This window comes from Camelus ferus, unplaced genomic scaffold (assembly GCF_009834535.1).
Source record: "Camelus ferus isolate YT-003-E unplaced genomic scaffold, BCGSAC_Cfer_1.0 contig377, whole genome shotgun sequence".
Lineage (NCBI taxonomy): Eukaryota > Metazoa > Chordata > Mammalia > Artiodactyla > Camelidae > Camelus > Camelus ferus.
This window is the reverse complement of record NW_022589048.1, coordinates 54,842-68,937: the sequence shown is the minus strand read 5'-3', so window position 1 is coordinate 68,937 and position 14,096 is coordinate 54,842.

Below are 14,096 nucleotides of genomic sequence, written 5' to 3'. Positions count from 1 at the left end.
AACAGTGTAAGTATTTAGCTATGATTTATTTATTTTTTTAAGGCTGGTGACATACTTGCTTGAGACCAGGGGTAAGTACATAAATACCTGGTCTCCCTACAGGGGCTTAGGCAGCCTGAACACTGGCCACCTGGTCATCATCAGTCCAGCCCTCTTTGTATGCATGTGCTGATTAACAGTCAGACTAACCTCAACTGGCCACGTAAGGGAACGGGGCCACCACAGGCTGGGGCATGTTGGTAGATTCTTTCTGGATCAGAGGAGCATACCCAGACAAATCCTCCTGCATGTGTTAGGCACAACTGATCAAATCTTCGTCTTTCCTCTGGCCTGAGAAGAAAGGGTTCCACTTTCTGATGACAACACACCACCCCATTTCCAACAATCTGTGTGAACCCTAACCTCCTTGGAGTGAAGAAAATCACTAACTTCTAATAACTTTCTGTGGCCAAGAGACTCTGTTTTTCCTCTCTACTGGTCTTGGGAGCAGTAAGAGACAACTTGAAAGTTAGCTTTGTTTTCATTCATATACTGGGTGAAACTGTGAAAAGTTGCTTCATCTAAAAGAAAAAGAACCTGTTTAGTTTTTATGTCTAATATCAAAAAATTAGTTTCTCTTCAGAGTAGGTGTTCACATCATTCTTTTTATTTAGTCAAAAATGTCAGTACATTAACTATGCTGTGAGATGATAGAAAATATATATTGGTCTCTGCCCCCTATTCCTAGCATAGAATTCCGAAAACCTTTGTAATTTCTTATTTTTTATAATTCTTGTTTTTTATTGAAGTGTAGTCAATTTACAATGTTAGTTTTGGGTGTACAGCAAAGCAATTCAGTTATACATGTGTATATATATATTTCAGATTCTTTTCCATTACAGTTCATTATAAGAAACTGAATATAGTTCCCTGTGCTATACAGTAGGTCCTTGTTGTTTATCTATTTTATGTAAAGTAATGCATATCTATTAATCCCAAACCCCTGATCTATGCCTCCCCTTCTTCTTCCCCTGGTAACTACAGTTTCTTTTCTATGTCTGTGAGTCTATTTCTGGTTTATAAATAAAATTTGTATTTTTTTCTCAGATTCCACATGTAAGCAACATCATATGATATTTGTCTTTGTCTGACTTACTTCACTTAAAATGATAACCTCTAGGTCCATTCATGTTGCTGCAAATGGCATATCATTTTTAATAGCTGAGTAATATTCCATTCTGTATGTATACCACATCTTCTTTGTCCAATCATCTGCTGATGGGCGTTTAGGTTATTTCCATGTCTTGGCTATTGTAAATAGTGCTGCTGTGAACATTAAGGTGCTCTCCCCTTGTAATTTCTTAAGTGATAAGAACACTAGGAACATCTCTTGTTCTAACATTGGTTTTAGATCTCTGTTCCTGACACAGGGCTCCCAAAACCCTTGTAATTTCCTGAGCAGTAGGAGTGTCTTTTATTCTAATAAGGTGATTCTGAGTGGGCTCCTGGATGGCTCCTGGATGAGGGTTAATCACTGGGAAGACCAAGCCATGATTAAACATTTAGAACTTTCAGCCCCACTCCCCATTCTCTTGAGAAGGGAGAAGGGCTGAAAATGGAAGTAATAATTGAACATGCCTATGTGATGAAGCCTCCATAAAGTCCCAGCAGGATGGGGTTCAGGGAGCTTCCAGGTTGGTGAACAGCTAGAGGTGCAGGGACAGTGGTCCACCCAAAGAGAAATGGATGTTCTGTGCCTCTTCCCACACGCCTTACCATACACATCTCTTCCATCTGGTTGAGCATCTGTATCCTTGATCATATCCTTTAGTAAACTGGTAAATGTGTTTCCCTGAGTTCTGTGAGCTTCCCTAGCAAACTAATCAAATCTGAGAACAGGTCATGGGAAACTGGGAAAGTCAGAAGCATAGATGAGAACCTGGGCTTGCAGTTGGCATCTGAAGTGGGGTCAGAGCCGTCTTGTAGGACTGAGCCCTTAACCTGTGGAATCTGACTCTGTCTCTGGGTAGATGGTGTCAGAATCGAATTGTAGTGTAGGTGCCACAGAAAATTGCTTGGTGTAGGGAAATTTGGTGACCAGGAGTGTCTGAAGTGAAGTATCTTCTGTGAGCAGTAAAGGAGACACCGAGGATAAAGATTCACAGAAGGAAAGAACTGGGTTTTTCTCTACACAGGAAGGAAAAAAATACTCAGTCTTTCCATCACTGGTACCCAGGCTATGGAACAACAGCTGTGCTGCAGTCAGGCAAAAGTTACCAGTAGAATTTAGAGATGGAGCCAATTTCAGGGGAGCTGGTTCATCTGATGCATTAGAAAATGCAAACTAATCCTAAAAAGTCAAAATAATCTATCCCTCGGTTATTGTTATCTGTAATAGTGAATATAAAGTGAAAGTAAAAGAAAATGTTGGCTTAAATCCTGATGCAAGACCAGATTCATGTATCAATAGGTCTGAGCTGTGGCCACGAGCCTCAAAGCCATCCCGAAAGTAAAAATTGTGCAGGGACAACAGAAAGTACTTCAGAGACCTCCAGTTACCAAGAATATAATCATGATCAAGGGAGGACAAACCAAGCCACGATTGAAACCAGAGGGTATCATGTGAAGGAGTTATTCCATCTTGTAGATCAGTAAAATCCACTTCCTGAGGCACCTTACTGAAATGGATTGTGAGAGTGATTAACGTGGGGGCTGAGTTTGGTTTTGAAGGCTACAGAGGCGAAGAGCATGTTTGGGTTGATACAATTCCCACAGCTGACTACTGAACAATCACAGATGGCTATTATGCGATCCAGACACAAAGGAGATTGTTCCTGAGGGAATAGCCAGCCTGGTGGACTGGATAAAAGCCACTGTAAAGTCTATTTATTATGGGAAGAGAAACTGTCCATGTTCCCCTATGAATGCCAAGTGGAGTACCCCAGAGGAAGCAGCTGATATGTTTCATAAGCAAGCCATGTGCGTCTGGCTTTATGATGACTTGACAGGGACACTTACCTACTGAAGATGCCCATTACCCAGGTCATGGTAAATGCTGTGGTTAAGGGAGCCCCTTTCATGTGGGCACCCCATATAACTTTACTATTACAAAACTGAAGGACAGTTGGGGAAGTCTTATCAAATTTGCTGTCTCTGTTTCCCATCATAAGATGGGAACATACAGATGTTGATAAAAACAGTAGGTTAATTAATAACACAAAGGGGAAAAGCAGAGAAATGAATCAAGAGACTGATCTTAGCAGGGTGGCTATTAGAAAAAAAGGTGAATAAAGCAAAAGTTGATAGAAACGAAATAAAAGGGAAAAGAAAGAGAAGAGTCGTAAGACTCACTCCAGCAGGTGAAAATTTCTAGATAGTTATTACGAAATGGGAGAAATAAAGTAAATGTTGATGGGGTTAAAACAAAAGTTTAAATACAACAGTACCAAAGGTTGAGTGAGCCAAAGGGATCCACCTAATGGTCTCCCAGTATTAAAGTGCCCCAGACAAGTCCAATCCATTTCTCCCAGTTTGGAAAAAAAATGTTAATGACTGAAGGCAGAGATTACAATGAGAAATCTGAACAATAATTATTTGCGCTTGTGGCAATGGTTGAGCAGATGAATCAAGTTAAAGATGGACAAAAGGGCCAGGGTTCCTTGGCTTGACTGCTCACTGGGGACCCAAAGCCTTTTGCACAAGAATGAGTAGAATGGTCAGGGGATGCAAAAGAGAAGTTTCCAGGACCCCTTGATGTAGAAGTGACACACACTGTGCTACCAAAACCCACTGGTGAAGCCTGGACACAGGCTAAAATTAAACTGAGAGAACATGACAGTGTGAGAGCCAGTGAGACTGTATCAGTAAGCTGGAATGTTTAAACAGACTTTATGTGAAGTGGTTGTGTCTCCCTTACCTGAACATTTTATGGGAATAGATATTAGGTCTGTCTGGGAAGCACTTCCTCCACTTAGTACTATAAAACCAAATCCTGTTGATGAAATCCTAATAGAAGCTACAGTTGGGAAAACAAGAGTTGATGGAATTATGGTAAAGGTTTGGAGGAGAACTGATATGTTTGAACAGGCTTTAAGTGAAGTGGTTGTATCTTTTTTTTTTTCTCCCTGATTGTATTCAAGGATAAGACTTGTGTCTGACTAGAGAATGTCTCCCTTACTTATATTATAAAACAGAAGGTACATAAATCTGCCCTTCAAGCAATATTAATATTAATTGTACCTGCTAAATGGGAATCAGTAAGATGGCCTGAGCTCACATAGTGTGGAATAGAAGCTGGAGAGCCGACAGGGACAAATTCTCTCTGCCGTAGTCCTATCTGGAGCCGAGTCTGGGGCTGATGGCAAAAGCCAATGGACACCTCCCAGCAACAATTACTGGGACTTTGGATTAGAGAATTTGTATCTGAGGGGTATTTACTACCTTGCTATCAGACATTAATTGAAGCTACCCCGATGACTGAAAGACATGAAATGATCTTAAAACATGAAATATTCATAATGCCTAGGATGTATCAGAAAAATACTCTAATGGGAAAGGAAATGCCCAGAAGAGTTCCATAATAAAATGGAAATGATGTATACATGGTACTCATGAGCAGGGAGTCTCTTTTCCCCTAGCACTGACTCTGGAACTGTGGGAAGAGCTACTCAATTTTACTATCACTTTAACAGTGCCCTTCAAACAGCTGTCAACTGACCAACAAAGGGCTGCCTGATTTGTGGATGATGGTTGCACAGTGAGTGGGCATCTTATTTGAAAGGCCATCAGTCTGATGCAAAGAAGGTAAAAACAAATCAGCTCAATGGACTGAGCTGCATGCTGTTTTCCTAGCACTAATGGAAGAATTGAATAGTGAAAAAAAACCTCTTTTTGGGTTTTCAGTCACTCATGAGCAGCGGTCAGTGGCAAGGCCCTATGGTCCAGCAGCAGGGCAATGGAAATCTGGCCTATTAAAGGGATGCCCACATGGGGCACAGCCCTGTGGAAACCACTGTGGGAATTTGTGGGGTACATTAAAGGAAGACATGTCAATACTCATCCAAAGAACACTCATTCAGATTTAGAAGATGATTGAAATTACAGGGTTCAGGGTAGGCCACTGCAAATATGCCACTTTGGCATCATATTGACCATTTTGAACTAAGGTTACCTGAGATGCCACCAGTACAAGAACACTCTGACCCTCCCTTGTCCCCCTGAAAGCAGGAAATAAATCTTCCATGTGAAATATACCTTCCCTGTACCAGAAGGTAGATGGCATCCTTGTCACCAGAGATAGAGAATTGAGGGCTGAGACGCCTATATAAACAGAGCTTGTTACTTCTTCAACAATTTTCTGTCCAAGCCCAAACTTCTTTGTCATGTCAGTTCTTCACAAATTTATTGTTTCTTTGAGTCTCATGTTTCTATGAGATCCCATACTCATAAAATAAAAATTTGTTTTTTTCTCCTGTTGCTTTGTCTTGTGTCACTTTCATTATTCAGCCAGCCAAAGAATCAAGAAGAGAAGAACAGAAAAATGATGTTCCCCGCTACAGAACCAACAAGCAGACATCCTCATATGCTCATTTAAGGTCCATGAAAAGAGTGGACCTGGGGATACTGCAACAGTGCGGAGATGATCTAGACACTGAGGCACAAGATACTAATAAGAACTGTTCTTTCTTCCAGCCAAAGAAGCCTGTGTAAACAAAGCTTGTTACTTCTTCACCAGTCTTCTACCACAAGCCAAAACTTCTTTGTCATGTCAATTCTTCACGAATTTATTGTTTCTTTGCCTAAAAGGTATAAAAGCTGCTCGCTGTCAGCAAGAGATGATATTGTCTCTTAGCTCAATTATATCAGATGTCTTGGAAGGGTAAAGCCATGGGTTTTCCTGGACCACTCTTGTTTTTGGAACCTGACAAGACAGAATGGAAGCCTACAAACCTAAGTGGCCTCACCCTGGGAGACATTTTTCATATGACACAGTAGGAACTAAGATGATCATTAATGACTGCATGGGATTCTAGTAAGGTGCTGATATCTTTTGAGTTATGTATTGTTTTGCTATAAAGAAAGGCCAGGGGGTCATGTCAGAGAAAATATATCTCTGCTCCCAGTTCCTGGCACAGAGCTCATAAAACCCTTGTAATTTCCTAAGTGATAAGAACACTAAGAGCATCTCTTGTTCTAATGTTGGCCTTTGACCTCTGTTCCTGACACAGGGCTTCTGAAACCCTAGATAGTGTCAGAATTGAGGTGAACTATAGGACACCCAGCTGGGGTCACAGAAAATTTCTTGGTGTGGGGAAAAACCTCCACATATTCGGTGGTCAAAAAGTATTTTGTGTAGTAGTGAAGGGGACTTACAGGGAAGAAACACCCCATAGAGAAGAACTGGGTTTTCCCTACACAGGTGGAAAGCCAAGTTTTGTTTTGTTTTGTTTTGTTTTCATTTTCAGATTCCTTGTCTAGAATAGAAATTAAATAAATATTTGTTGAATTGAACAGAATGTAATCGGGACCAGACAGATGATGCCTGCATCAGTACCACTCCTACTCAAACAGAAGACTAGCAGCACAAAACATGAAACCTCCTCTCTACATTTTCAATCATCTCCTTCATAAGGACAAAATAATCTCTAATTAAAGTGAAGTTTATTTATACTCATATAGAAATAATATGCAATCCCTTCCTCCCCCCAAAAAAGACTAGTTCTGTATGATTGCAGTAGCATCTAATCAGTTACAATTTGTGTGGTTTCCTTTTTCTTTTTTTCCAGAAAGCTAACTGCATTTACATGATCAGTATGATCCATATAAAAATATGTGTTAATGTGAACTCAATCTGAATGATTCCAAGTGTTATAAGTTTCATGGAGCAGATTCACAGGTGGGAGAGCTTGATTTTTTATTTTTAAGTTTCTAAAAACATTTTGGAATTTAAAATCTAGTAATAAGCTTAATTAAAGTGAAACAGAAAAAAAAGAATTTAAGGGAGTTATTTTAAGATACCTAAATTTCAGTAAGTCATTATACCAAATAATTATGGGTACTGAAGGAATTTTCAAACTTGCTAATGTTCACTTGGTATCTTCATTCTTTTATTTTCCTTTGTCTGACTCCAGGATTTAAGTTCCTTTTGAAGCCTGAAAGTGAATTGTTAGATTGACTTTCTCTCCCACTTTGTTTTTTGAACGAACACTTCTAATCAAGATTTTACCTCATGGAATAATGTATGAGTCAGACAATATTAATTGTCCCCAAAATCTGTACCCACTTTTTCCCTTTTGGCAGTAGGATCTCCTGGACACTAGTCTGTGCAGACTGAAAGTACACTTTTCCGTCACCTTTGCAGTGAAACGTGGCCATGTGATTAAGTTCTGCACAGTGAGATGCTGGAAGCAACGGGTGCGATGAAATACCTGGACTTCATCTTTTTCTCTTCTTATGTAGCTGTGAACCAGTTTGGGCCACACAGAAGAAAGAAACACCTTCGGAGAAGCTGGAAGAGCAAAACAGAAGAAATCAGGATCCTTAAATGATCACAGAGAACACGGTACCCCACTGAGATGGATCAATGTTCTTTAGATTGATGTGTGAGAGTTGTGAACTTTGATCATATTTAAGACACTGCACTTTTAAATCTCTTTGTTTAAGCAGTTTAGCCTTTGATCTATCTGATACAATTTATCAGCATTCATAATCTTAACGTTAGGAATACAAATAGATGATTTTTGTTTTTGTATGTGTTAATTGACTCTTCTGGGCTAGGTCTTAGGCTCAAGATTCTGTTCTCGCTATACAAGATTCTGTTCTCACTCCTGGTTTCCTGGCAATTCTTGATTATATATGTATATATAAATCGATCTGTCTTTTCTACACTTTAAATTCCTCTTTTTAATGATTTCTTTCTTATTTCAACAATATCCTAAATTAATTAATTAAAATCTCATGGGCAGTATGTTTCTATATACTTAGAACCTCAGGATAAAGATTCTGAAATCCTTTCCTTCTTAAAAGATTTTGACTTTATTTTGTCATATTAATGTTATTTTTTAAAAATATTGTGGCAGTAATAATTATAATTGTTCACAGCAGCCACCAATAAAGTGGGTTGCATTAGGTGCCCCGAGTTTAGTATTCTGGTCTTTTTAGGAGCCTTTAATATAGAGCAGTTTCATAGATTTCTGGTAAGAGCTCCTTTTTTCATAAGACTCTTGGGACTCATTTTACTTAAGTATTTAAGTAAAGGGTAGTCTTAAGTTCCCCCTTTGCTTAAATACTTGTTTCAACTTACAACAGATCAGTAATATTAGTTGAATTCATGAATAAATAAATAAAAAGTTTACATGGTTACCTTTACAGAATAAAGTTTTAATGAATGGTTAGGAAAAATTAGTAGGAATGTTCCACTATGACATGAACGGACAAGCATCTTACAACTCTCCATTTGCTGCCTAACAGCAAAATATTCCAATTATGCAATAAGATTTTACTTTGGGAGCATAGTTTTGTGAAGTTTAAATTAAATCTTAACAGGAAAATCTCAGTTAACATAACAGGAAGGCACTGAATGAAAAAGCAGAGAGAAGCTATTAATATAGGTGTCCAAATAGATGTTATTGGCCCTGTTGAAAAAGGTAAATACATCACCTATATTAATCTCATGCTTTAGAGGAATTGAACATTGGTATAACTTTTAAAATTTCATATATTTTATAAGTTACTTATTATTAAACTTAAGTGCTTGCAAAGAAGGGCACTGATATTTTCTTCACCTACCTAGAAAATATCTTCTGCTTGCTTTTTCCTTAATTTATATGAGGAAATTAATTCATATTAAAGTGTTTAATTGCATCCCAATTTTGGTCTAATTGACATTAACATTCTTCACACTCTTTGAAGTTTGAAAGTCACAGGATACACTTTGAACCCTATTTCCATGCATGTTTCATAAAGACAAGATATCTTCCTAACTATAAAACTACACTAACTTTAACTTTCAAAATCAGAAAGTTAACATTAGAAGAATATTATTATCTAAAGATGTTATTCAAATTTTTCTAATTATCACAATGATATTTTATATAAAAAATTTTAAAAATAGTCCAGAATCTAGTCCAATACTACACATTAGATTGAACTGTTTAGCTTTTAAGTCTCCTTTAAGATGGAGCAGTTTCACAGATGTTCTTTGGCTGTCCTGACCTGGATATATTTGAACAATACTGAGCAATTATTTTTCAAATGTCCCTCAGTTTGAGTTTGTCTGGTATTTCCTCTTTCTTAGATACAGACAGGCCTATTTGATGGTAATGAAGAAGTGATGTGTCTCTCCACATTCTAGAAGGAAGCACACATGAATTTGGCCTATTATTGAAGATGTTGATTTTGATCACTTACTAAGGTGATGTCCACCACATTTCTCCACTATAAAGTTGCAACTTTTCCTTTTGCAAATAGTAAGTATTTTGCATGGAGATACTTTGAGGTATGTCAATATCCTATTCCTCATCAAACTTTTACAAACTAGTTTGCATTGATGATTATTACTATAATGGAGGCTAAATGGTGATTTTTTTCCTTATCATTTCTTCTAAATTCATTAGTTGGCATTCTGCTGTAAGGAAGAGCTTTTCTTTCTCCCCATTCATTTATTTGTTTATGTCAGTATGAAGTCAGGGATTTTTATTTTCTTTACTGGGTTATAATCCATTATTATCTTTATTATTATTTTGAGATTCAAATTGTTTCAGACTTGGCCAGTAGAATTTCCTTCAAGCAAGCCCTTGGGTCTTTTTGACATGCCCTCATCATTTTTTAGTACATCTTTATATTCTAGGATATTACAGGCCCATCTTAATAATCTTGGCCCTTCTCCTGTACCAGCCTGGAATCAGCCATTTCTCCAAATAGCCTTGGTTTCCTGTAGTGGAGAATGGTTTAGAAATCAAGATGTGAGTGGTAGGCATGCTCACTGTTACTAGAGAGACACTGATTACAGGCTCTTTCAGCAGACAGAGCTAACAACTCTATGCTGGTTTCTCTCTCTCTAATACACGTATCTATTATTTCCACCTCATTCTCTGTCTGTCTGTCTATTTATCTATGCCAAGAGTACATTCTGACACTTCCAATTCCAATCTGAGATCAGAGTTTATTCTAGCCTTCCCTCTTTTCATATTTATTTCTCCCATCTCTAATAGTGAAACCCGGCTTTTATTATCCTCAATATATTTGCTTGCTCAATTCTAGAATATACTGAAAGGAGTTTCAAAACTGACAAAATCAAACCTACTGACTAGAGTTAAATATTTGTTTATAATTCTTTCTGTATTTAGCCTAAGTGTGTATAATTAAAACACATTTTCAACATTACTTGGCTTCGTTTTGGTTTTTTCCGCCCCTTCAGTGTGGTTATATTACTCTTTTGAAATGGAGCCAGATTTATTCTTTTCTGTTAGTATTTAATATTAGAGTTTCCCCCAACTTTGTTGCTGTATTTTTGTTATTGGTGGTGGTGGTTAGTACGTGAAAATATTAAAATGGTTCCAGGAGCCATCACACTAAAAAGTGGACTCTGGGAAGTGTTTCTCTGCCCCTCATTTCCACCTCTTCTTATTCCCAGTTCCCTTCCACTCTGTTTTCATCCTCCGTCACTTCTACCACATTTAAACCACCTAATATAACATAATATACCACATTTTAAACCACCCTGTATGTATTTGTAGATCCTCCATTCTTACATAAAATTTGCTTACTATAGGTTTTTTTTTTTTTTTTTTTACTTTGCTCTATTCTACTTACTATACCCTGGAAACTATTTTATGTATGTTCATAGATATTTTCCTTATTCTGTTTTACAGTTACATAGCACTCCACTCTAGTACAGCTTATTCACACACCCTTCGATACGTGGGTATTTAGGTGGCTTTCCAAATTTTGCAATTCTTAAATAATGCTACAATATAAATAGCTATTTTTGAATTGTTTGTTGAATTTGATACTTGAGGACAAATTCCTAGAAGTTGAATTGCTGGACTAAAGAAAGCAAATGTACATATCATGTGTTGCATATTGTTAAATTCTCTTCCATAAAGCTTGTACCAATTTTCTTTCCACCCGCAGACGATGAAGACTATTTCCCCATAGCTCAGTCAACAGCCTGTGTTGTCAAGTTCTTAACATTTTGTCATTCTGATAGGAGAAAAATTGTATAACAAGGCAGTTATATTTTCATAAGCTTAAAGACTGTTTTTTAATCATGTTTTGTGTTTGTTAATATTTTTGTCTATTTTTATATAAAGCTTTTATTTTGTTTTGTTTTACTCAAGTTTTATGTTTACTTGTATATTATGAATATTATCCCAGTATTTGCATATTTGATGCAAATATTTTCTTTGTCATTTGTCCTTTGCTTTACTTTTGTTTAGATTTTTTTGCTTTGTTTTATTTTGTTTTTACATTGCAAAGGTTGGGTTTTGGGTAGGTCAATATATCAGTCTTTTACTGCATTTGAACTTTCAGCCATAGTTAGAAAGGCTTTCCTTGTACCCAGGTTTTAGAGGAATTCACCCTTCTTTTTTTTTTTTAACATTTTTTATTGATTTATAATCATTTTACAATGTTGTGTCAAATTCCAGTGTTCAGCACAATTTTTCAGTCATTCATGGACATATACACACTCATTGTCACACTTTTTTCTCTGTGAGTTATCATAACATTTTGTGTATATTTCCCTGTGCTATACAGTGTAGTCTATTCTACAATTTTGAAATCCCAGTCTATCCCTTCCCACCCTCCACCCCCCTGGTAACCACAAGTCTGTATTCTCTGTCTGTGAGTCTATTTCTGTCCTTTATTTACACTTCGTTTTTGTTTGTTTGTTTTTGTTTTTGTTTTTTAGATTCCACATATGAGCGATCTCATATGGTATTTTTCTTTCTCTTTCTGGCTTACTTCACTTAGAATGACATTCTCCAGGAGCATCCATGTTGCTGCAAATGGCATTATGTTGTCGGTTTTTATGGCTGAGTAGTATTCCATTGTATAAATATACCACTTCTTCTTTATCCAGTCACCTGTTGATGGACATTTAGGCTGTTTCCATGTTTTGGCTATTGTAAATAGTGCTGCTATGAACATTGGGGTGCAGGTGTCATCCTGAAGCAGATTTCCTTCTGGATACAAGCCCAGGAGTGGGATTCCTGGGTCATATGGTAAGTCTATTCCTCGTCTTTTGAGGAATCTCCACACTGTTTTCCATAGTGGCTGCACCAAACTGCATTCCCACCAGCAGTGTAGGAGGGTTCCCCTTTCTCCACAGCCTCTCCAGCATTTGTCATTTGTGGATTTTTGAATGACGGCCATTCTGACTGGTGTGAGGTGATACCTCATTGTAGTTTTGATTTGCATTTCTCTGATAATTAGTGATATTGAGCATTTTTTCATGTGCTTTTTGATCATTTGTATGTCTTCCTTGGAGAATTGCTTGTTTACGTCTTCTGCCCATTTTTGGATTGGGTTGTTTATTTTTTTCTTATTGAGTCGTATGAGCTGCTTATATATTCTGGAGATCAAGCCTTTGTCGGTTTCACTTGCAAAAATTTTCTCCCATTCCGTAGGTTGTCTTCTTGTTTTACTTCTGGTTTCCTTTGCTGTGCAGAAGCTTGTAAGTTTCATTAGGTCCCATTTGTTTATTCTTGCTTTTATTTCTTCTAGGAGAAAATTTTTGAAATGTATGTCAGATAATGTTTTGCCTATGTTTTCCTCTAGGAGGTTTATTGTATCTTGTCCTATGTTTAAGTCTTTAATCCATTTTGAGTTGATTTTTGTGTATGGTGTAAGGGAGTGTTCTAGCTTCATTGTTTTACATGCTGCTGTCCAGTTTTCCCAACACCATTTGCTGAAGAGACTGTCTTTATTCCAATGTATATTCTTGCCTCCTTTGTCAAAGATGAGTTGACCAAAAGTTTGTGGGTTCATTTCTGGGCTCTCTATTCTGTCCCATTGGTCTATATGTCTGTCTTGGTACCAATACCATGCTGTCTTGATGACTGTAGCTCTATAGTATTGTCTGAAGTCTGGGAGAGTTATTCCTCCAGCCTCTTTCTTTCTCTTCTGTAATGCTTTGGCAATTCTAGGTCTTTGATGGTTCCATATGAATTTTATTATGATTTGTTCTAGTTCTGTGAAATATGTCCTGGGTAATTGGATAGGGATTGCATTAAATCTGTAGATTGCCTTGGGCAGTGTGACCATTTTAACAATATTGATTCTTCCAATCCAAGAGCATGGAATATCTTTCCATTTTTTAAAGTCTTCTTTAATTTCCTTCATCAATGGTTTATAGTTTTCTGTGTATAATTCTTTCACCTCCTTGGTTAGATTTATTCCCAGATATTTTATTACTTTGGGTGCTATTTTAAAGGGGATTGTTTCTTTACTTTCTTCTTCTGTTGATTTATCGTTAGTGTAAAGAAATGCAACTGATTTTTGAACGTTAATTTTGTAACCTGCTACATTGCTGAATTCTTCAATCAGCTCTAGTAGCTTTTGTGTGGACCTTTTCGGGTTTTCTATATATAGTAACATGTCATCAGCATATAATGACACTTTTACCTCTTCTTTTCCAATTTGGATCCCTTTTATTTCTTTCTCTTGCCTGACTGCTGTGGCTAGGACTTCCAGGACTATGTTGAATAGGAGTGGTGATAGTGGGCATCCTTGTCTTGTCCCAGATTTTAGTGGGAAGCTTTTGAGTTTTTCACCGTTGAGTACTATGCTGGCTGTAGGTTTGTCATATATAGCTTTTATTATGTTGAGATATGTTCCCTCTATACCCACTTTGGCGAGAGTTTTTATCATAAATGGGTGTTGAATTTTATCAAATGCTTTTTCTGCATCGATTGAGATGATCATGTGGTTTTTGTCCTTTCTCTTGTTGATGTGATGTATTACAGTGATTGATTTGCGTATGTTGAATCAGCCTTGTGTCCCTGGGATGAACCCCACTTGGTCATGATGTATAATCTTTTTTATGTGTTGCTGGATTCTATTTGCTAAAATTTTGGTGAGGATTTTGGCGTCTATGTTCATCAGTGATATTGGCC